Below are 18,984 nucleotides of genomic sequence, written 5' to 3' on the forward strand. Positions count from 1 at the left end.
ACGATATCGATTCTTGACCAATATTCAGAAAACGACTTCATTATATTGTTTCAATGAAAGTCCGGATTAAAAAGAAAAAAATATCGTTAACAAAAATTGAACCGCTATTGAGCACACTATATCGGCCACAAAGAGAAAACATTTGGATCAGACAGTTTGAAACAGCCTGTTCCAAGTCAGGAGCCTGTAATTCAGTTGTTGTCGTTTGTTTATGCGTTACACATTTGTTTTTCGTTCAGTTTTTATATAAACAAGGCCGTTAGTATTTCTCGTTTGAATTGTTTTACATTTTCATTTCGGGGCCTTTCATAGCTGACTATGCGGTATGGGCTTTGCTTATTGTTGAAGGCCGTACGGTGGCCTTTAAGTGTTGATTTCTGTGTCATTTTGGTCTCTTGTGAACAGTTGTCTCATTGGCAATCATACCACATCTTCTTTGTTATATTCAATATGAATGCAATGACAAATATGACGGTATTTGTATTCTATATACTCACAGGTGTAGTACTTTCAATATTTTACAACTATTTAACTCTTCTGCACGAGGAAATAATAGTCATGGTCACAAAAATTACTCAACAGCTGCTGCTCACACCGTGAAAATCGACAGTCTGTTATCGTCTATTCAATAACCTTGAGGAATTCACCTTATCAGAACTAAAGTATTATCCTCAATTTTCAAAACCGTGTCTTTTATAACTTGCAAAGACAAGGAATAATGTAACTTATTTTCAAATTAGAATTGGCCAAAAATTCCTTTGGTCCTTTTAATAAAAGCAATATTTTCCACTAGAAATCTGAACATAACACAGAAATCTGAACAAAAAAGTATACCTTATCATATCAAAAATAATGCTTTACATGTAGTTTCATATACTGACTGTCCCTATTTCTTTTTGGAATCGAAGATATAAATTTCTTGTGCTGTATTATAATCATTCTTATTTAGTGAAGAACCACACTGATTATATCAGAAAATACAAAATGCTGGACTTTTGGAGACTTGATATTTCAAGAGACAATCGGTGTTCCAATTGATACTCATTGTGCAACTCTTTGGCCGCTTTGTTTTGGTACTCGTATGAAGCAAAATTCTTTCAGAACCTTCAAAACAAAACAAAGGCACTTCGTGCATGGTCACGCTACATCTACTTCACATACAGGAGTGTGCTCCTTATGTAAAAAGTTCTCCAAAAGAGATTAAAAAAGACAATACTTTAATTTTACAGATATCATCATTTACTGATTCATCTTATGTAAAAGTACCTATTTGGTTTGGTACCAATTTCTGTGGTTTTCTTTAATGCCTTTATCAACGAATCAAAGTATCCATCCAAAAATAACAACTGTTGTATAGATCAAGACATACGTTATGCTCCTTTTTTTATATAGATTAATCCGTTGGTTTTCCCGTTTGAATGGTTTTACACTGTCATTATTTTTTGGGGCCCTTTATAGATTGTTGTTCGGTGTGAGTCAAGGCTCTGCATTGAAGACCATACCTTAACCTATAATGGTTTACTTTTATAACTTGTGACGTGGATGGAGAGTTGTCTCATTGCCACTCATACCACATCTTCCTATATCTATAGATGGAGAGATCAACATGAAGTTTGGATCACATTGATACAGGCACTGTTGATTTAATCTAGAAAATATATCTAATATAAGCGACAGAATTTTACCAATTTTATCCTTAAAAACCTTAACAACTGTACGACAATTACCCTTGTAATTCTAATAATAGTTTTGATTGAAGAGAGTCAGATTCCCGATGAGGATATCATTATATCACCTCATAATTCTTATTCGAAAACATAGCTTATTGGGCTCGCTTTTCATTTAAAAAGAATTAAATTCTAAAATCAAAAGTACAATTGTAGCATATGTTTTATGTATAGAATGTACAGTTTTAACGAAGTGACACGTTTACGCCCAATTAACACCTTTGATGATTTCAGGAAAATTAGTGTTATCATGTCTGATTTTACGTCAGCAATAATTTATATGATTACTTTGCAATATCCTTCAATTGAGACAATGTGTAAGTATTGCGTATTTCCGAAAGTAATTATTGTATTAAAAATTTAATGAATTTTGTCATTCATGAAGACGAACAAGAAAGTGGAAATTAACACTTGATTTCGAAATGTCCCACAAATCAATATAAAACAACAGTTGATTTTTTCAAGAACCTTCATTTTTGATGGTTTCATATTCTTTATTCAATTTTTGTTACCAGAAAACTTAAATCCTCAAAATTAAAAACCATCGAGCATGTAACCTGTGGTCAAACCACGAAAATTGATACCCACGAATAAAAATACTTTCATAATATACGATGTGTCTGTGTCTAAAATAGCTTACGACATTTTTATTTTAACCAAGTTTTAGATTGTGCTTCACCATCTACTGTGTCTGGCCTTGCAAGTACCGAACGTTACCTATTGCCGATTATGACTGTTGTAAACTAAAATTTCTGTAAGACATGTTTCCCATAATATCTCTTTGTTGCTATCCTTTATGCGAATCTGTTCAGTCAAGCCTTTTCCATCTGAATTTTACATTTATCATGTAATAAGCATTAGCATGCTATACAAGCTGCCTCGGAAAGGGATAAATCATACTTTGTAAAGAATCACTCTGATTCTAACAAAAAGTTCTCTGAAACTGACGTTATCAGGGTGCTTGATTTCTTGATTTACGACATATTTGTTACGTTTGGAGGACGTGTTTTTCAACAGACTGTCGGCATTCCAATTGGAATCAATTGTGCTCCTCTTCTTGCCGTCTTGTTACTTTATTATTATGAGGCTGACATACAGGAACTTCATCGGAAGAAAGAAGTTAGCAGTATCCTTTAACTTTACTTTCCGCTATATAGATAATGTTCAGGGGAATTTTCTCACTAAATTCAAAATTTGGTGACTATGTTGAACGCATCTCTCACGTTGAACTAGAGATTAAAGATACAACAGATACAGTTAAGTCTGCTTCATATCTTGACTTACATCTAGAATTTTACAATCAGGGTCGGTTGAATACAAAGCTTTACGACAAAAGAGATATTTCAGCTTCCTAATTCTGAACTTTCCATTTCTATGTAACACATTTTCAGCAGCGGCTGCATACGGAGTATATGTCTCCCTATTGATACGATATTCCAGGGTTTGTATTTCCTATTATGATTTCCTCGATAGAGGGTTGCTGCTCCCAATGGAGCTATTAAACCAAGAGTTCCAAATGGTGAAGTCGAAATCATCCCTTCGCAAATTTTACAGACGCCATTACTAGTTGGGTGACCGTTATGGAATAACCGTCTTGCAGATAATATCGGATCTGTTCCTGTATGTCGTAACGACAATGCACTTCCATTTTTTCCACGAATGTGATCTACCAAATTAAACTATTTACCGGTTTGTATTAACATGACCAACATGACCAAATTTGGAGCAGGATCTGCTTACCCTACCGGAGCACCTGAGATCACCCCCGTTTTTTGTGGGATCGTGTTGCTTAGCTTTAGTTTTCTATGTTGTGTCTTTTGTACTATTATTTGTCTTTTTGTCTTTTTATTTTAGCTATGGCTTTGTCAGTTTATTTTCGATTTAATGAGTTTGACTGTCCCTTTGGTATCTTACCCCCTCTTCTGTAATATAAAGCTGATATAATGAAATAAATGAGTTTTATTTCACATAATAAATGAGTCTTATAATGTTATTTAACTAAACACATAAACAAATTATATCCTATTTTTATGTGAAAATGATATGCATTGACTGTGTTTATGTCAGATATGTATATTAAAGTATTTCTTGTAATATAAAACATAAAAAAATAAAGTTTTGTCCCCCCCCTCCCCCGCATCAATTTATACTTTCATTTTGGTTTTCATGTGACAGGATAAAGCTTTTTTTTCGTTTTATCCCGAGGTTATTTAGTTTATTTATCAATGTTGTTCTTATTACCGTGATTGAATTTTGGTCCTTTAATGTATTAAGGTTATATTCGTGTCTGTATCAAAACCCTTTGACATTATAATTCACTACTAAGTGGATAAAACAAATAATCTATTTCACACTATTATATGACCAATTTGTTTTAAGAAGAAGGAAATGAGGTTTATTGGGCCAATGAGAAAACTACCACCCTAGTTCTAATAACGTGAATCTAAGCACTTATATTCAACCGCTCGAACAGCAATGAGAAAAAAAACTTAAGTCAATTTCATATCAATGATTTCTTTTAAGCTAGATAATTTATCTGGCACACACTTACAAATTCTTGTGTCCCATCAAAATGCTTTAACTGCCTTTTAAGATTCATTTCAAACTTTTTCGTGTACTCAGTACCTATGCATGAGTAACTACAAAGTTACCACTTCATAGTATCTTTAACAAGATATTTAAAACAAAGGGGCCTCCAGCAATTTTGGAATAACATTTTCAGTCTTAGATTAGTAAAATTAAGTAAAAAAAAGAGTTTATAATTTATTTTCACATGATATTATGTTTGTCGTTAAAAAAAACACCTATAAGTTGATGCATTGATAAACTCGTGATAGGCAAATCATACTAACAAGTTGACACAAATATGAAAGCTATGCTATTAACGAGTAGATTTACATAACATAAAAATAAGTTTTGAGTCGATTCTTGTTTTCAACCACAACCAAGGATTAAAAGAATATTTATAAGATTATTTGGATTGTAAAACAGTGTGAAAAGGATTGACCAGAAAGGTTTTTTACTATAAAGCCGCTAGCTCCTAATTTTATAGCATAGACCTTTCAAGTTTTAAAAAAAGCAATGACTACAAGACAAAATACAGAAATATAATTTAGCATCAGTACACATAGAATTACAATCACTTATTTTACAAAAATATAGACGGCTATTTTAAAAAGAAAAAGTACTCAAATATAAAAATGAAACCAACACTTTGGATATTTTATGCTTTCGATGCGCTATTTTAATATTTCCCTTCATCGGGAACGCTTAATGCTGAATATTTAGATGCCATGGGTTTATTAGAAACGAAAAAATTGAAGAGCTATTTGAGTAAATAATAGCCAATTATATGTAAAGTAAACTTTGCCTAAAAAATAAATATCAGCCGCGTTTACTCAAGATGATGTTTATCATTTAGCGGAAGTAAAATCCTGTCCAAATATCCACTACTGTCCTACCTTTTATTGTGTTTGCACTGTATAATCCTGACCTTCACATTTTTCAAGATTATTTACATTGTAAAACCGCCATCTTGGTTTCTATGAGGATCCCTTTTTCCATAACATTCGTTACTCTCCGGTATTATCATTGTCATTGAAGATACAATTTCCCGCGCTTTTTACGTAGAGATGACGAAAAGCTCCGAGAGACACAAGAAAATGGAGAGCAGGTGGAACTCCACGACAACACTTCCGGTAATAACTATGTCGGATTCCACCATACAAACTAATCTTGGATTATGTGAAGGTCAGGATTATTCAGTGCAAACACAATAAAAGGTAGGACAGTAGTGGATATTTGGAGAGGATTTTAGTTCTACTAATTGAAAAACATGATCTTTAGTAAACGCGGTCGATATTTAAGAAAATTTTGACAAAAAACATGGTGAAAATGTTACGTGACGGCGACTATAGTTTCTTAACTTCTTGCTTAATGTATTAATGTCAACATTTCGGAAATTTTGTAATAAATCTAGTCGGTACCAAATTACAAGTCAGTACCTAGGTACTGACTACTGATATACAGATACTCTCAGATACTGATAATTCAGCAACAGTGGTATCGATCAAGTGACCATAAGCATGTTTCTATATAAATTTTTAAAACCGAAACTGAAATTAGCCATGGTGACTCGTTTCATGATAGCATATCATCAAATGCATTTAAATTTAAGTGAGTAATCATGGCAAGAATATATATAAATTATTTTGCAAATTCCCCGTTTTAGCTCAAGATAGAAGTCAAGAATAAAAGAATGAAATTAAGTATACTATTTTAATTATTCACTTTGGTTCCTTTTAGCTATTTTGTCATGCGCTTAAAAAGATACCATGCAAATCTATTGAATAATTTATGAATGTTACTGCAAGGATATGCGACACTAGCATCAAGGATTTCAATGATGATGGTATTGTTGTAAATTGCTACGTTTATGTACAAAAATACAATAATGTTAAAAAAGGAGATAAATATAAGAACATTTAATTGGCTTATACTGCTTGTAAATATTCTACAAAGTACATCAGAACTTATTTCTGGGGGAACGTTCCAGATGAACAAGAGAATGAATGGACATGTTATACATATTCTCAGTGATATGGGAGCTAAAATGTGTGTACGTCGTTGTCACCGCTACAAAGACTGTAACGCTGTGAACTATTTACCACAATTACTTAAATGTCAGCTGCTGGCTCTAACTGCTGAAGATGACAATTTAATCGATGATTCAGAGTATATGTACGCTTATTTGACAAATTGGAAAATGGTAAGCATAAAATATTTGGATCAGTTTAAAGAGTATTTTGTAAAATATAATTATGTATTCAAAAATTGCTCTGTACAATTAAATACTTTGTCCGTTATAAACTATAATTTGATGGCACATGTATACATTTCTTATTTTACATTTGAAGTTTGTTCCAACCTCAATATTGAGATTAAAACACAGTTAAATGAGAAACCTTTATTATTCCACTGCATGTTGATTTTGATAGCGAAATCAACATTTGATTGGATGAAACTTTCACACGTGACGTCGAACAAAACTTCATATTCACCTCTGAGTATCATATTCCCCTTTGACATGTCGGGCTAAAACGTTCGAGGTTACCCGCGGTTTATGTACATAGCGTCTTGAATTTCTTATTTATTAAATAGCTTTAGCAAATATTATTATCGTGATCAAATTTATTTCAGACGTTAAAACAAAACAAACTAATTAATGTTCATCCGTACTGTATTTATGTCGATTTTAGTAATTAAAACAAGCGGAAAGTCGAAAAAATGCCGGTATGCAAACTGATATATGAACTTCAGATAGTATACAAAGCATAGGCAGTGGAATGAAACATTCATTTCCCTTGGCCTCGGGAGATATGAAGATTTGTTCACCCTCGAATATGAATATTCTTGGTGAACAAATCTTCATATCTCCCTCAGGCACGGGAAATAAATGTATATCATTATTTATCAATATTATGTTTTTTGTTATTATCATCATAATCATTATATTAATAATCAGTGGTATTAAAAGTTATGGTGTCGATATCGTAATCGATATTATTATCTTTATCGATATTATAGACATTTTTTTTAAATCTTTTTGTGATCATTATTACCACTATTCAAGCCATTTACTCTGATGAGCATCGTGTAAACGCAATTTGTTGACCATATTAATAACCGAAAACAAAGTACATAAGTTCAGATTTTAATTGCCTGTCGTTCTTAAAGATATATTCCTCTGCAGCCGGTTGCACGAACGTGTCATTAGCTTAATGAGTCATTAAGGCTTCTTATACGTTCAGGTATTTCACATCCAATTTTTTATGGAAATATTCTTTATAAAGCACAAAGGTGTCAGTATTCACCTCAAAAACTAACAAAACCTTTCAATAGACTTATTAAAAAGGGATATAGTTACGATACTGTTGTCAGGTCGTTAAAGATTGCATATTTTGGCGTTAATATTTATTCACTTATAGGGTCTTTGCATCGGAACTAAACACATTTATTCAAAAACCACTTGTTGGCATGACACGGGTTATGTTCTTCTCATATATGTTATGATGGTATGATGCTAAACCCCTAACGGGAAGGATTGTGCCTGATGTTCATATGATGAAATCATAATCTTTCAGTCAGTTTAATTGAAGTATGGAGCTGGCATGTCAGTTAACTGCTAGTAGTCTGTTGTTATTTATGTATTATTGTCATTTTGTTTATTTTCTTTGGTTACATCTTCTGACATCAGACTCGGACTTCTCTTGGACTGAATTTTAATGTGCGTATTGTTATGCGTTTACTTTTCTACTTTGGTTAGAGGTATAGGGGGAGGGTTGAGATCTCACAAACATGTTTAACCCCGCCGCATTTTTGCGCCTGTCCCAAGTCAGGAGCCTCTGGCCTTTGTTAGTCTTGTATTATTTTAATTTTAGTTTCTTGTGTACAATTTGGAAATTAGTATGGCGTTCATTATCACTAAACTAGTATATATTTGTTTAGGGGCCAGCTGAAGGACGCCTCCGGGTGCGGGAATTTCTCGCTACATTGAAGACCTGTTGGTGACCTTCTGCTGTTGTTTTTTTCTATGGTCGGGTTGTTGTCTCTTGGGCACATTCCCCATTTCCATTCTCAATTTTATTAATGATTCATTAAGTCTTAATGAGTCATTAAGTCTTAATGAGTCATTAAGTCTTAATGAGTCATTAAGTCTTAATGATTCATTAAGTTGTTATAATGACATAAGTTAATGAGTTCCTTAAAATGTGTTGCACGAAGCACAATTTTTTTGCTCATTAACTAATGAACATTTATTGAAGGATGCGTCATTAAACTATCATTAAATTTGTAAACATCCGTCGTCTGCAAAGTTATCATCAACAACTATGTAGATGCCTGCTAGTGCTTTTAAAACGCATATAAATAGATCTAAACATTTTAACCAACTGAAATAACCATGATCACGGAACTGGTACAGTAAAAGATCTCATTACTAAATAACAAATTTAAGTCTAGTCACAGTACTAGTTACGTGACAGGTGAAAAGAAGCGTTCGGTAAGGGAGCACATTATCGAAAGGATAAACTATTTAGGTGTGTGCCGCATATCAACAAAAGAAATTAAAACAAAATGGCCCGACTTGCAGCAAATGGCAAGAGAGGCATTTACGGAAAAGGCCCGTGACAACTAGAGAACTGGCGGTGGTCCACCATCCGAACCTTTGTCCGAAACACAAGAGAAAATAGTGGATATCTACAAGGATTGCCCGAGTTGTGGGATGGAACTCTGACTGAGGGGTTGAGTCTACAATTGATGCAATATTGACAAGTATACTAGTCTTGCTAAAACGGGTTGTGCTTAAATGAGAAAAGAATTAGAAACGCAATGAACAAAACGAAACGAAATCAAATAAAAATCATTTTATATAACGTAAAAAGGACAACACATATATGTATACATATTTGCTAAAATATTAAACGAAAAAAGTAATGACAGACAGCTACGATCGACAACAACTGAGTTAAAAGCTACTGATTAGGGACAGGCACATAAAGAATGTGACAGGGTTTGAAATATGTTTGCATAATTGTCCGACTTGTAAATATTTACACATGTAGAGCAAGATCTGATCTGCTAACACTTCCCGAGAACATAGGATCAAACATGATTATTTTTTGGTAGGATTCGTGTTGCTCAGTCTTAAGTTTACGCTAGTGTTTTGTGAACTTTGTTTGTTTTTTTCATCGTGTTTTTTTGTTTGTTGCCATGGTACTGCATGTACGTTTCTCTTCTACTAGTTTTGAAGAGTCCTTTGCCTCTGTTTTTACAAATTCGTGGTATACTCGCAAACAAAATATTATAGTCTCGTAGTCTAACATATACTTTGTACTTTGTTTGGCCTTTTTAACTTTTTTTGATTCAAGCGTCACTGATGAGTCTTTTGTAGACGAAACGCGCGTCTGGCGTATTTACAAAATTTAGTCCTGGTATCTATGACGAGTTTATATACAGTAATTATACCCAACGCAACAAAGTTGCGGAGGGTATAGTGTTTTTGACCCGTCAGTGTGTACTGTTCTTGTCATAGCAACTCCTCTGAAACCACACAACATAATTTTATGAAACTTTGTAGACCATAATGACATACTATGTAGATGTGCATATTGACAGGAAATTATGATTCAATTTTTTTTTCTAGGAGTTATTTCTCTTTGAACTTAACATTTTGTCATCGCAACGGAATTTCATGAAACTTTGAAGTTAATGAGGACATAAAATGTTAATGTGCATATCCACAAGAAAATTTGTATCAGTTGACTTTGGTAGAGTTATGAGTCTTCAGGTGATATTTTGTTTGTCCAGTGACAATGTGGGGACGTGGAGTATGTGAGCGTGCTAATAAAGGTTCTTTAATTCTAACTAGTTCCGTTTATTTAGTGCCTGTGTGGTGCTTGCTATTCCAGTGCATGGTTGTTGTATGTTGTCTCACATCTTTTGAAATGCAAATTGCCTATGGTTTCAGTAGCACTCGCTAAGCCTTAGAAACTCCATTAGAAATTTATAAACAGTAACTTGCTTGTGATATAAAAAAACCATGTATTATGACTGCCAATGAGACAACCCTCCATCAGAGACCAAAATGAAATAGAAGGTTGACAACTATCGGTCACTGTACAGTCTTCAACAATGAGCAAAACCTTACCGTATAAATCGGAATGATAAATGTGTAAAATAATTCAAACGAGAAAACTAAAGGGCTTAACAAAACAATTACCGAAAATGAAATATAATATAAGCAACAAACGGTAACCACTGATAATAATTCAGACATGAGTGATCAGTAGTGGCCATTATTTATTACAAATCCCCAATATACGCGATTAAAGCAGTGCCCAATGACGGGAGATAATTACCCTTCCGCCCACAATTTATTTTTATTTCGCTTAGTCCGAGATTGTTTTTTCCCCATCTACAATAGCAGAGGGCACTACGTTTTCTGGTCCAATATGTCCGTCCGGCCTGAAACAGATTTTGAATTTGGCAAAGGAAGTTTTTGTCTCGTCTGACTTCTGTTGCAGAAAGTGGGATTTGGTTATACTGATCCGGCGGGGGCGGCTGCTCTTGAATTAAAAGCTAGATATTTCAGAGGGTATAATATCTGGATTCTTTATAAAAACAAGTACATGTATATGGGTAAATATTCCTCGGCGAATGCAGTTTTTTTTAAAACGAGCCCCATTGGTGAAAAAAACTGTACAAAGATGCCTTACTAAGAATTTTCCATTTTTCATATGACCATTGTTCTTGACTCTAAATTATTTTTATGATTCAGTGATTTTTTTTTGTTATATTGTTAATGTGGTATGTGTGTAACTTGTATATAAGGTCCTCATGCCTCTGATTTTGTCATATTTCAAATGCTATACGGATAGTAGAACTATATTTGGTGTATGGAATAATATATATATATATATATATATATATATATATATATATATAATTTATCTTACCTCATATACGTTTCTACAAATATGATTGCTTAAAAGCGCGTGGAGACCATGTATATTCCATATTAGGTTAGGAGAGAGGCGGGGCTTATTTCAGTACACGGTTAATAGTGGAGTTACGACTTTGGCACTATTTGATTATTTAAATGTATTGAATGTTCTGTTTAATATTGTTATATCAAGGTTGTTTTATTCAATTGTTATTGTTGACATTAGTGTTTTTGTGCAGACCAATGGAAGTAGGTTCCTAAAATTGAACACTTGAACACTTTAATATAAAAATAAGAAGATGTGGTATGATTGCAAATGAGACAACTCTAGTCTAAATTCAACAAAAAAAGATAGTCGGTAAGATAAATTCGTTACATAGTGAGCTAGTGACCTAATACGATTTATAAGGGGTCAGTAAATTCCATATGGAGTTCGAGCGTCGCTCTCACCCCATATGGAATTTACTAATCCCATATATATCGTGTTAGGTCACTAACACACTATGTAACTAATAATATTAGATGTTTGTGCATGTCTGTCTGGTAAGTGATATTTGACCTTGACCTTATTTTCATGGACCATCGGTCAATGTTCAAATTTGTATCAGGTTTGGTACTGAGAAAATTTGTTCTGTGATGTATGAAATGATTGTACACATTACATGTAAGTCTGAAAGAGTTTATCTCACCTTGACCTTGACTGATGTACATTGATCATTTTTCAATATTACAGCCGATTACATTTAGAGTTTAGGCAAAGGTAATATCTTTGGTTAGCTAGCTTGCTAGCTGCACTGTGAAGTCGTTATTTGGTTAGGTAAACAACCCTCCTTTACGAGTAGACTAGTCCGACAGATAACCAATCTATATGTCTATCGAACTAGGCTTCTTAGAAAGTGGATAGTATACTTAACCCTCACAATTCAGCTAGCAAGCTAGCTAAACAAAGATATTAAACAAGCTAGCTAACCAAAGATATTACCTTTGCCTTCACACTCAATGCAATCGGCTGTAATTCAATGGAAATGATTGTAGTACAAACTTCTCTTTTTATACTTTCAATATAAATTCAATTATGAACACTTGAACAGGCGAGACATTTTAGTGTGACCAACATTGTTGATGATGTAAAAATTACTAACTTCAAATTTAGTACTCAATATAAAAAAGAAGATGTGGTATGATTGCCAATGAGACAAATTTCCTAAAGAGACCAAATGACACAGAAATTAACAATTATAGGTCATCGTACGTCCTTCAACAACGAGCAAAGCCCATACCGCATAGTTAGCTATAAAACGCCCCGAAATGACAAATGTTAAACAATTCAAACAAGTCATGTTTCTTATGATTTTCTATTTTGTATTCTGAATTAAGATTTTAATTCATTTTTTCGGTTCACTGAACTTCAAAATGTGATTGCTGAAAGTATACTGTTTTGATGATCAAAACAGAATACTTTCAGCAAAGTTAAAGTTTTTGGCGAGGGTACATGTAGTTTATTATGATGTTGACGTCAAAACTACAAATGTTCGATCTAATCTTGTTGCTGTGAACCGTTTCTTGTTTCAATAGATATTGGTTAGGACCGTTTGACACCAGAACTAGCGCACTTCACAGTGAAAACAAATCGGAAATCGTCGACTTTGGGAGGTACAATTCTGGACAGCGTATACAAATGCAGAGCTTACAATTCCAGATATTTTTTGTTCTAGGTGTTATAAATAAACTCATCAAAGATACCAGGATCAAATTTTGTATTTACGCCAGACGCGCGTTTCGTCTACAAAAGATTCATCAGTGACGCCCGAATCCAAAAAAGTTGAAAAGGCCAAATAAAGTACGAAGTTGAAGAGCATTGAGGACCAACATTCCTAAATGTTTTGCCAAATACAGCTAAGGTAATCTATTTCTGGGGTAGAAAAGCCTTAGTATTTAAAAAATTCAGAAGTTTTGTAAACAGTTAATTTATAAATATGACCATATCAATGATAATTCATGTCAGCACAGAAGTGCTGACTACTGGGCTTGTGATACCCTCGAGGAATTAAAACTCCACCAGCAGTAGCATCGACTCAGTGGTTGTTAATAAACTCATCATAGATAAAATTGAGAATGGAAATGGGGAATGTGTCAAAGAGACAACAACCCGCCTAAATAAAAAACAACAGCAGAGGGTCACCAACAGGTCTTCAATGTAGCGAGAAATTTCCGCACCCGGAGGCGTCCTTCAGCTGGCCCCTAAACAAATATATACTAGTCCAGTGATAATGAACGCCATACTAATTTCCAAATTGTACTCAAGAAACTAAAATTAAAATAATACAAGACTAACAAAGGCCAGAGGCTCCTGACTTGGGACAGGCGCAAAAATGCGGCGGGGTTAAACATGTTTGTGAGATCTCAACCCTCCCCCTATACCTCTAACCAATGTAGTAAAGTAAACGCATAACAATACGCACATTAAAATTCAGTTCAAGAGAAATCCGAGTCTGATGTCAGAAGATGTAACCAAAGAAAATAAACAAAATGACAATAATACATAAATAACAACAGACTACTAGCAGTTAACTGACATGCCAGCTCCAGACTTCAACTAAACTGACTGAAAGATTATGATTTCATCATATGAACATCAGGCACAATCCTTCTCGTTAGGGGTTTAGTATCATACCATCATAACATATATGAGAAGAACATAACCCGTGTCATGCCAACAACTGTTTTTAGAATAAATGTGTTTAGTTCCGATGCAAAGACCTTATCAGTGACTCAATATTAACGCCAAAATATGCAATCTTTAATGACTTGACAACAGTATCGTAATTATATCCCTTCTTAATAAGTCTATTCAAAGGTTTTGTAAGTTTCTGAGGTGAATACTGACACCTTTGTGCTTTATAAAGAATATTACCATAAAAAATTGGATGTGAAATACCTGAACGTATTAGAAGTCTGCATGTTGAGCTATATTTACGAATGATGTCTTTATACCGATGATAAAATTTAGTAAATGTTTTGACTAGTTTGTGATATCGAAAACCCTGGTGTAATAATTTTTCAGTAATACATAAATTTCTCTCGTTAAAATCTAAAACATTGTTACATACACGAGCGAATCGTACAAGTTGAGATATATAAACACCGTAAGATGGTGACAAGGGAACTTCACCATCTAAAAACGGATAATTAACGATAGGAAATGAAAAATCATCCCTTTTATCATAAATTTTAGTATTCAGCTTTCCATTAGTGATATAGATATCAAGATCGAGAAAAGGGCAGTGGTCATTGTTAGTATTAGCTTTATTTAAAGTAAGTTCAACAGGATAAATTTCATTAATATACATATTGAAGTCGTCATTATTGAGAGCTAAAATATCATCCAAATATCTAAAAGTATTATTAAATTTGTTTATCAGATGTTGTTTCGATGGGTCTTTGCTTATTTTTGTCATAAATTGTAACTCATAACAATACAAAAACAGGTCCGCAATAAGTGGTGCACAGTTAGTCCCCATTGGAATTCCGATAATCTGACGATATACGGAATCCCCAAAGCGAACAAAAATGTTATCTAGTAAAAATTCAAGGGCATATATAGTATCAAAGCATGTCCAATTGACATAGTTTTTTTGTTTATTGCTACTAAAAAATGACCTAAAAGAGTTTGAACATATATATTCACATTCTGATTTTTTGAATGCCCATTTAATTAGGTGTGTGAATTTTTTCTTAATGAGAATGTGAGGCAATGTGGTATACAGGGTAGAAAAATCAAAACTCTGAACAGATTCAAAATCACCAATATAAGCATGCAATTTATCAAGTACTTCCAACGAGTTCTTGACACTCCAAAAGTAATTTATTCCACTATTTTCGAAGGCCTTATTTGAACAATTTATTATCAGGTTTTTAATTGTACCAAGTGTGCTGGTAAGAAGAATAGACAATTTAGTAGTTGAACAATGGCTTGAAGACGAAATAAATCTATATTTGCAAGGGGTTTTGTGTAGCTTCGGAAGCCAATACATAGTTGGGACTTTCATTGTATTTGGCTCTGCTTGTAAAGCGGTGCCTAAAAGTTTATGTTTGTTACAGATTTCGTTTTCTGAAAATGGAGTAAGTTGGAATGTTGGTGAATACCAGGATTAAATTTTGTATTATCGCCAGACGCGCGTTTCGTCTACAAAAGCATATAGAGGTACCCAGACCAAATTTTACCCCAAAATCTCTGTTTTCTCTTTTAAATACAGATAAGTGGGGCCTCTTCATTACTTGAATCCGTCTAATATCATTTGCATAAAAATTTTCTATGTAGAAATAATACAATCACTTGAAAACTTTTTCAGTTGCTAAAAAATGAGAGATGATCTTGGAAATCGTTTTTCTTTTTCTTATTGATGAATAATGCGAATAATACATGTATATTCCAGGAGAAAAATGAACGTTGAATCGAATGGTACATGTTTACGATTTATATATTTTGGAATGAATTTTTACCGTGGTCGAGATTAAAAAGGACAACCCCAAGTCCGCTGGATTTGCAATTGTTCATTTTCTATTGCCCAAAGCAAGTCTCCAAAAAGGCAGTAAGACGTCAAAGCAATCTTGGACTAGCACTATTTATGTTGTTTGTTGTTATACGATTCTTATACCATTTTATAAAATATGTGTAATTTCTTTTGATACCCGTGTTTGATACAGTCAGGTGTTACAATGAGGTTTACATAATATTTGATTGAAGAAACCGGATCAGGACCAAGATAGTGCCCGTAATCGCTTTCATTCTAAATAATATATGACGTCATTTAGTAAACAGGGGATCCCAGTATGGCAGTAAACAGTATTTTGACAGGTGGACATGAACTTGTAGGCAAACTGTTTGAGCCTGTGATCTGTTAGTTGCTTGCTTGCTGTAAATTTTGCTCTAAATAAATTACATATGAAGCGTATGTTTTCTTTGCTACATCTGTATACCTCATTCTAACTTCCTTGTGCATTTGATCTAAATGGTCATCCCGTTCTCTATCAACGTGGTAATTTTGGCGTCCAAGTTGGGCAAACAAAATATTGGTTGCCATTTTTGTTTATTGCTAATGAACGCTTAATGATGCCCCCTGTGCATCATTAAATAATTTGATTTTTAATGACACTTTAACGAACTTTTACTTCATTAAACTATTTGTACAACAGAATGAATGACACATTAGTTAAAGACAGGCTAATGGCAATTTAATGAGCCGTTAAATTTAATGAAACGTTCGTCCGTCCGTCTGTCCCGCTTCAGGTTAAAGGTTTTGGTCAAGGTAGTTTTTGATGAAGTTGAAGTCCAATTAACTTGAAACTTAGTATACATGTTTCCTATGATATAATCTTTCTTATTTATATTTGAAATAAGATTTGTTACACAAATGTCATGGTCCACTGATTAAAGAAAATGATAGTGCGAGTTTCAGGTTAAAGTTTATAGCCAAGGCAGTTTTTGATGAAGTTGAAGTCCAATCGAATTGAAACTTAGTACACATGTTCCCTATGATATGATTTTTCTAATTCAAATCACAAATTGGAGTTCTGATCCCAATTTCATGAAAATGACAGTGCGAGTGGGACATCCATGTACTATGAACACATTCTTGTTTTTTATTATGTATAACAAAGAAGTTGAAACAATATGCTTTTTGTTCTAAATAAAAGAACAAAAAAAAAATCCCAAATTTGCCACATTGACAGCATGGTCAATTTATTGCAAAAAAAAAAACAACCAACAAAAAACAACAGCATTTTATAAAACTCGTTAATATTAACACCAACCTTTTAAAAAGTTAAAAGCATTCAGATTGGTTCATTTCATTATTTGAAAAATATTAAATAAAGTTTAATTGTGATATTTCTTTTTATGATTATAGCCCAAAAAATGTATGACAAATTGAAAAATCGTTAAAATTGGGAATCGTAAAAACATATTTGTAGCAAAAATAGAAGAGCACTACTTATGATTCTTCTTCTTTAATTACTTTCTTACAGTAATATATATATAAAAAAAAACATTTACTCTAGAAATGCTTTGGTTCCTTGTCGGTGATCATTCCTACGAGAGAGGCGAAAGTTGACAGGAGGATATTCAAACTCATACGTCCAATATAAACTGACAACGCAATAGCTAAAAAAAGAAAAACAAAACACAGTAGTACATATCACACATCATAGAACACTAGAGAAGTAACACCAACCCTACCTAAAACTGAGGTTGATTTCAGGTGCTCTGGAAGGGTATGATATGTGTTGACGGTGTATATGTCAGATAATGTACATAAAAATAAAAAAGAATCTAACACACCGAGGAAAATAAGGATTGCCCCCCCCCCCTATCATTTTTCTTTTCATTTCGGTTTTAATGCGACAAGAAAAAAACTTAAAATATGCCTTATATATATCTATATTGCGAATTGTGTTCATAATTGTTTTAATATAAGAATACTGAGATGTGGTATAATTGGCCAATGAGAAAACTATCACCCTTGTTCAAATGAAGTGGATGTAAAAAATTATATGCAACCGTACTGACAGCAATGAGCAAAAACTTCTAATCAATGATTTCGTTTAAGCTAGGCCATTTTTGACACACACTTACAACTTTTCGTCCCATCAAATTGCTTTAACTGCCTTTTAAGATTCATTTCGATCGTTTTCATGTACTTAGTACATGTGTATGAATAACGATAAAGGTAATATTTCATTGTATGTTAAGCAAGATATTTAAAACAAAAAGTGATCTCAGGTGCTCTGGAAAGGTATGCAGATCCTGCTCCATATGTTGTAACCGTCGTATTGCTCATGTTAGTTCGTACCGGATAATTAGTCTAATTTGGTAGGTCACATTCGTGAAAAGAGATAGGCATGTAGTCACTAAAATGACCTTTATCTGTACTGGAATGTACAGACTTTTACTCGACCAGTCTGAATTGGTCTAAAAATTACTTGATATCACTCGAATGTAGTCTGAACAATATTTAACAGTCTGAACTTGTACTCGACCTTTAGTTGACCAGTACTCAACCATTCTATATGAGTCTGTACCATACTCGACATAGTCTTAACCATTTTCGAACTAGTCTGAACCATGCTCGACCTAGTCTGCACAATATTCGTCCTAGTCTGAACCATACTCGACCTAGTCTGAACCATACTCGACCAAATCTTAACAAACTTAACCTATTTTTTGTATCTATCTATCTATTACATTTCATCAATTTAGGAACTGTTATACATTCATTTATTATATATACAATGTATATCACATTTACAATTAAAATAATAAAAATGTACATCAATAGTAGAACTTTCAACCGTTATTCAAATATCTTAAATTCATTCATTTTTTTGTCATCAAAAAACATATAAAATGTAAAACAACTTAATAAATGTTACATATGCAACCTTTGTTTCGTACAACCACGAATTTAATATAATAATAATAATGAAACTTTCCTAAAAATCCTTGATAAACTTTTAAAAAAGGTATTCTAAAATTGCAGAAGAAATCAATTCTAATTAGATAAATTTTGTCCAGATTAAATACATGGTATTTAAGAGGCACTTTAATCATGTTAATAGGGTTTAATTACCTTAGTACAGGTGTGTTTTACGGGTTAAAAGAAAACTCGACGTATATTACTGAATTTAAATGGCCTTGTTTTTTTAATGTTACAGGACGTTATGATTTACAATGGATTTTATTTGAAATTTATAACT

At 33.2% G+C, this 18,984-nt stretch overlaps 1 long non-coding RNA gene across 1 annotated transcript in view; it reads right to left on the reverse strand.

Moving 5' to 3' along the window:
* The window catches only part of LOC143065051 (uncharacterized), a 104,985-nt gene extending 99,670 nt beyond the window's left edge, over positions 1-5,315 (reverse strand). The window contains exon 1 of the long non-coding RNA XR_012975389.1: positions 5,189-5,315. This is a non-coding gene — a long non-coding RNA (uncharacterized LOC143065051). The remainder of the gene's footprint in view (positions 1-5,188) is intronic.
* Positions 5,316-18,984: the final 13,669 nt, after the last annotated feature.

The sequence above is a fragment of the Mytilus galloprovincialis genome, chromosome 1 (genome assembly GCF_965363235.1).
Source record: "Mytilus galloprovincialis chromosome 1, xbMytGall1.hap1.1, whole genome shotgun sequence".
Classification (NCBI taxonomy): domain Eukaryota; kingdom Metazoa; phylum Mollusca; class Bivalvia; order Mytilida; family Mytilidae; genus Mytilus; species Mytilus galloprovincialis.